Below are 6,106 nucleotides of genomic sequence, written 5' to 3' on the forward strand. Positions count from 1 at the left end.
CCCCGCATCAGGCTCTGTGCTGACAGCTCCGAGCCTGGAGCCTGCTTCAGAATCTGTGACTCCCCCCCCCTCTCTCTGTCCCCTTCCCAGCTCATGCTCTGCCTCTGTCTCTCAAAAAATAAATAAACATTAAAAAAAATTTTTTTTTAAATATTTTATCCTAGGGGCCACTGGGTGGCTCAGTTGGTTGAGCATCCAACTTCTGTTCAGGTCATGATCCCACAGCTTGTGGGTTCAAGCCCCACATCAGGCTCTATGCTGTCAGCTCAAGGCCTGGAGCCTGGTTCAGACTCTGTGTCCTCCTCTCTCTCTGCCCCTCCCCTGATCATGCTCTGTCTCTCTCTCAAAAATAAATAAATATGAATTTTAAAAATATTTTATCCTAGAGATTATTTATTATTAAAAAAACATTGTTTACATCTTTGTTTTTAGACTTCTAGTCAATGAAATACCATTGACTCAATTTCTTAAGTTCTTATCATATTTCAGGTTATGCTAGTTGTTGGGAAAAAGACTTATTTTATATTATCACACATTTCAAGTGTGCAAATCAGTGATTTTTACCAACCATCACTATAAATCAGTTTTAAAACATTTCTATCCTCCCAGTAAGATCCCTCTACTGGTGAGATTCTGATTTAACTGGTTTGAGGTGGACCCTTGGCATCATCATTTTTATCAAACTCCCCAGATAAGTCTCGAATGATGCTAGAGTTAAGCATCACAGATCTAGCTGAACTCTATTCTGTGACAGCAGGAAAAATCAAGGCCCAGAGGGATTAAGTGGTTAGCAAAAGTTACACAGAGAAGGTAATTATAGAACCAAGGCTTCAATCCAGGCACTGTTTTCCAGTTCAGTCCTCTTTCTACTGCCTGCTTTTATTCCTGGATATGCCCACAGTAGATGAATAGCAGAAAAGCAGGGAGGAGAAAGATGCCCAGAAATGTCACAACTCCCTCCTGGGGGGTGGGGAGGATATTAGGTTAATAGTTCCTGGGCACAGCCAAGATTCTCAATGTGGGAGGCCATAACGGTGGAATAACAAAGCTGTGCAGAGTCCTGAGAGATCCTCTCTCTCTCTCCAAATCTTTGACAAATGAGGAAACTGAGGCCCAGAGGGGTCATGTGGTCAGCTACTGCAGGGACACTTGGGTCTGAAGTGTGCCATGCCCCTGGTCCTGTCCTCATTACCCCGCTGTGTTTGGCTTTCTACCCAGGTACACTCACCTGAGGCAACAACTCTCACCAGCTTGAGCCCTGGTCCTTTAGAAGTTTTTGTCTACAACTTACCCCTACATCCATCATCAGAAGATTCCTGAAAGAAGCAGGGCCTTATTGTTTTCTATGCAATTACGTGTCTTATTAACAGAGCAGAAAGAACTTACCACTCACATGACTAAATGGTATTAAGCTAATCTCAGGCCCCCAGAGAAATTATCTTTAATTTCCAATGTAACTCTTGCCTTTAAGATGTTTAATGGGAAGATCTTTATTTACCCACAATGGGGCAGCAAAGAGCTTTTTCAATACACAGTTAATAGAGTGTTAAAAATCTGATAGTGGTAGTACTTTTTATTTTTAAAGAAAATTCCTTAAGCTCTTTCTTTCTTTTTTTTCCTTAAGTGTATAAGCATAGCTTTTCACGTAGGCAAAGTTCTTCTTAAAGTTTTTCACAGAGGTTGGCATATACTAGCCACTGAACATATTTCTTAAACGAATAAGTCATTGGCTTCAAATAGATGAATATTTAAAACAATGCCATTTGACTTAGGGACTTGAAATAATAAGAAATAGGAACCTTGCCTTTGATGTTTTAGGTAGGTTCTTAAAGTTTGGCATCTTGCTATCAATTTTCCTTGACCGAATGGTGGGATCAGACCAGGTATCTGAATCCAAGAATGCATGGGCTGGTCATCTCATTACTGATCCTTACATCTCCTCATCTATTAGAAGACCAAATTAAATCATCTCTAAATTTCCTTTTAGCTTTAAAATTCTATAGTATAAAAATCCTAGCCTCGCATCATTTTAGACTAACAAAGTTTCCATTAACAATGCTTAGTATGCTTTATCAAGAACTATAAAAGCTTTCATTTTACAGATGAGTATTAAAGTATCTTGAACCAAACAGGCTCTATGCTCTAAGAAATCATAATCATACTCAATTGATTACAGGTGAGCAATTCATAATATGGTGGATATTATTTATTCATTTAGTTTTAAAGGAAAAGATGTTCATTACAGAAAAGTTGAGAAACCTAGACAAGAGCAAAACAAAAATTAACCATAGTTTTACTATCCACATTTCTGTCAGTCTATAATTTTAGAAGGACGTATCATAATGTGTTTAGATTTATGTCTTCCTTTCAAAATTCCTTAAAAAATTTTTTTAGTGTTTATTTATTTTTGAGAGAGAGAGAGAGAAAGAGCACGAGTGGGGAAGGGGCGGAGAGAGAGGGAGACACAGAATCCGAAGCAGGCTCCAGGCTCCAAGCTGTCAGCACAGAGCCCGATGTGGGGCTCGAACTCATGGACCATGAGATCATGACCTGAGCCAAAGTCGAACGCTTAACCAACTGAGCCAACCAGGAGCTGCTTAAAATTCCTTTAAAAATTATAATGCAATATTTTGAGCACTTTTGATGCCATTAAATGTTATTAACAGTTGTTAGATAATACTCTATTATTCCACCCTTGTCCCCATTCTAATTATTCTCCCCCCACCCCCATTCTGATTTTTCTTAACACAGTAGCCAGAGAGAATCCAATTGTAAGTCATATCATGTCCCTTCTCTATTCAAAACCCTCCATGGCTCCCATCTCACTCAGATTGAGCCACTATCTATATCATCTGCCCTCTCCTGCAACTTTATCGTCTCCTCTCCTACTACCATTTTCCTTGTTCACTCTGCTCCAGATGTTCTGTTCCTCGAACATTTCAGACACATGCCTGCAGTAAGGCCTGTAGACTTGCTGCTCCTTCTGCCTCCATGCTCCCCAGGGTTCACTCTTTGCTTCCCCTGGGTCTTCACTCAAATATCAGCTTCCCAGTGAGGTTTTCTCTGATCTCTTTTTTTTTTTTTTTTTTTAACGTTTTTTTAAAATTTATTTTTGGGACAGAGAGAGACAGAGCATGAACGGGGGAGGGGCAGAGAGAGAGGGAGACACAGAATTGGAAACAGGCTCCAGGCTCCGAGCCATCGGCCCAGAGCCTGACGCGGGGCTCGAACTCACGGACTGCGAGATCGTGACCTGGCTGAAGTCGGACGCTTAACCGACTGCGCCACCCAGGCGCCCCTCTCTGATCTCTTTACCTGAAAGTGCAATCTCTCCCTGGCATTTTGCATCCCTTCCCTGATTTTATTTTTATCTTTAACATTTATGACTAATATGCTACACATTTTATCTTATTTGCTGTCATTTTTTTCTCTTCTGGAAATTAAGCTCATTAATGTCAAAGACCTTTGTTTTGGTTGCTTCTATGCCCCAATATGTAGAACATTTCTCATAATTATCTTATGCATGCATGAATGTGGCTATTACATTGCCCATAGTGTTGAGCATTTGGAATGCTTTGCTTTTCTTTCCTTTTATCTTTGGTTATCAAATATATCACTGCAATGAATAACGAATAACTTATCCAAAACTATTTTGATCTCTCATCATTAGCCATAGTTATATCTTAGGAGTAGAATTTATTGAGCCAAAGGGGATAAATATTTACTTAAAAAAACTTCTGGGAGGAATGCGTTTTGATTGACAGATTTGACAGAAGAGTTGCAAAGAGGGTGCAGACAGTTCGTGTATTCCCTTCCCCCAGCTTCCCCTAATTTTGACATTCTACATCACCACGGTACACTTGTCAAAAATGAAGACACTGAAGGCAATGCTATTAACTAAACTCCAGACTTCATTGGGTTTTGCAGGTTTGTCTGTTAACGTGGTACTCTTTTCCAAAATCCAATGTAGGATACCACTCTGCATTTAGGAACAAATACTTTAAAAACCTTCATGCATATTCTTAAATTTTCCTCCAGAAATGTAGCTCCAGTCTATATGGCCAACAGCAGTGTGTGAATGCTTCTCCCTTATCAATATTTGGTATTTTTCTCTTTAAAAATATCTTTTAAATTTGATGGGCAAAAATTGGTATCTGTTTTAGTTGCATTTTTGATGAATTTTAACATTTATTCATGTATTGGCCATTTGTATTTTCAAAATTTTGTGTATCTTTTACTTATTTTTATTTTATTTACTTTGTCAGTAGGCTCCATATTCAACATGGGGTTGAACTCTCTCGAGGGTCACATGCTCTACCCACTGAGCCCCCACCTATCTTTAAAACTGGGCTTTCTACTCACTGAATCATAAGCATTCTATTAAGAATATTAAATTTTTTTCGAGGCGATATAATTATTTTTCATGATTTGCCAACTGTCATTTTGGAACACAGAAGTTCTCTGTTTTTATGTCATCAAATCTACTGTGCTTTTATTTTTGTGATTGAATCTGTTACTCTTTTACACTTAGAAAATTAGCTCCCATTCCCACATCAAAAGTTTCATAGATACATACAATATTATTTCTATTTTTTAGACCTAACTCTTGGGATTTGGGTATATGAGAAGAGGGAAAATGTGTTATTTTGATTTTCTAAATAATTAACCATTGGCCTAGCACTTGTTTTATGACCTTATTTCCTGTTCCTTCATGGTGTAATGCCACTTTTATACTAGAGGATATGGGTTTGCTATCTCTATTTTGTTTCATTGATTTATCTGAATATTCTGGTATCAGTACAAAACTGTTTAGTGATTATTTTAGAGCTTTTTTTTTTTGGACTACAGTGTGTGTGCACACATGTGGGGGAGGGGTAAAGGGAGAGGGAGAGAGAGAATTTTAAGCAGGCTTCATGCCCAGCATGGAGCCTGCTGCAGGGCTGGGCTTCAGGACCATGAGCTCATGGCCTTAGCCAAAATCAAGATTGAATGCTTAACTAACTGAGCTACCCAGGTGCCCCTCATTCTTTTAAAATATAGTATTGACCCAGAGATATGTCCTCCTATATATGGTCAAATGATTTTTGACAAGGGTACCAAAACCATTCAACAGGGAAAAGACAGTCTTTTCAACAAATGGCACTGGGGAAACGGTAGCCACGTGCAAAAGAATGAGGTTAGATCTTACCTTACACCACGTACAAAAATCAGCTCAAAATGGATGAAAGACCTAAGCACAAAAGATGAAACCATAAAATTTTTAGAAGATGGGGAAAGGCTTCATGACATTGGATTTGGCAATGATTTCTTGATGGGACATCAAAGGCACAGGCAATGAAAGAAAAAATAGACCAATTGGACTTCATCCAAATTAAAAACTTGCACATCAGATTGTAGAAGGGGAAGGGGAACAGATTGTAGAAGCTGAGGGTTTAAATAAACAGAATAACCATAGATAGTAGGGAGGGCTGTGGAGGGAATGAACTGGGTGATGAGATTAGGGAGCGGCCATGTAGGCTGCTATAATAAAAATACCAGACTGGCTGTCCTATGAACAACAGAAATATATTTCTTACATTTCTAGAGGTTGGAAGATTCAGGATCTGTTGAGAGCCCACTTCCCAGCTCACAGATGGCTGTCTTCACATTGCATTCTCACGTGGTGGCAGGGCAAGGGAGCTCTCTGGACCCTGTTTCATAAAGACACTAATCCCATTCATGAGGGCTCCACCATCGGGACCTAGTTACCCCCTAAACGTCCCACTCCAAACACCACTGCATTGGTGATGATATATGAATTTAGGGGGCACACACACATTTAGTCTATAGCAGGGAGTTTTTCAGAAGGGCCACTTTAGGTCACTCTGAGCTGTGACAGTAGGAGGGAGAATGGGCCATGGAAGAAACTGGCAGGGGGCTCATCTGTAGGCAAAATTCATAGGTTGCGATATTAAAAGAAACTCTTCCCTCAGAGCTGATAAGTGGAAGAGAGACAAGCACTCAACACTTTGCCACAAGGGGCTTGTGTAGATAGATCCATTCTCCCGCAAATAATGCCGGATTTGGGTGTGAGAAATCAGAGACATGAGCTGTGATACCGCCCTGA

Source organism: Neofelis nebulosa, chromosome 3 (assembly GCF_028018385.1).
Source record: "Neofelis nebulosa isolate mNeoNeb1 chromosome 3, mNeoNeb1.pri, whole genome shotgun sequence".
In the NCBI taxonomy this organism is placed as follows: domain Eukaryota; kingdom Metazoa; phylum Chordata; class Mammalia; order Carnivora; family Felidae; genus Neofelis; species Neofelis nebulosa.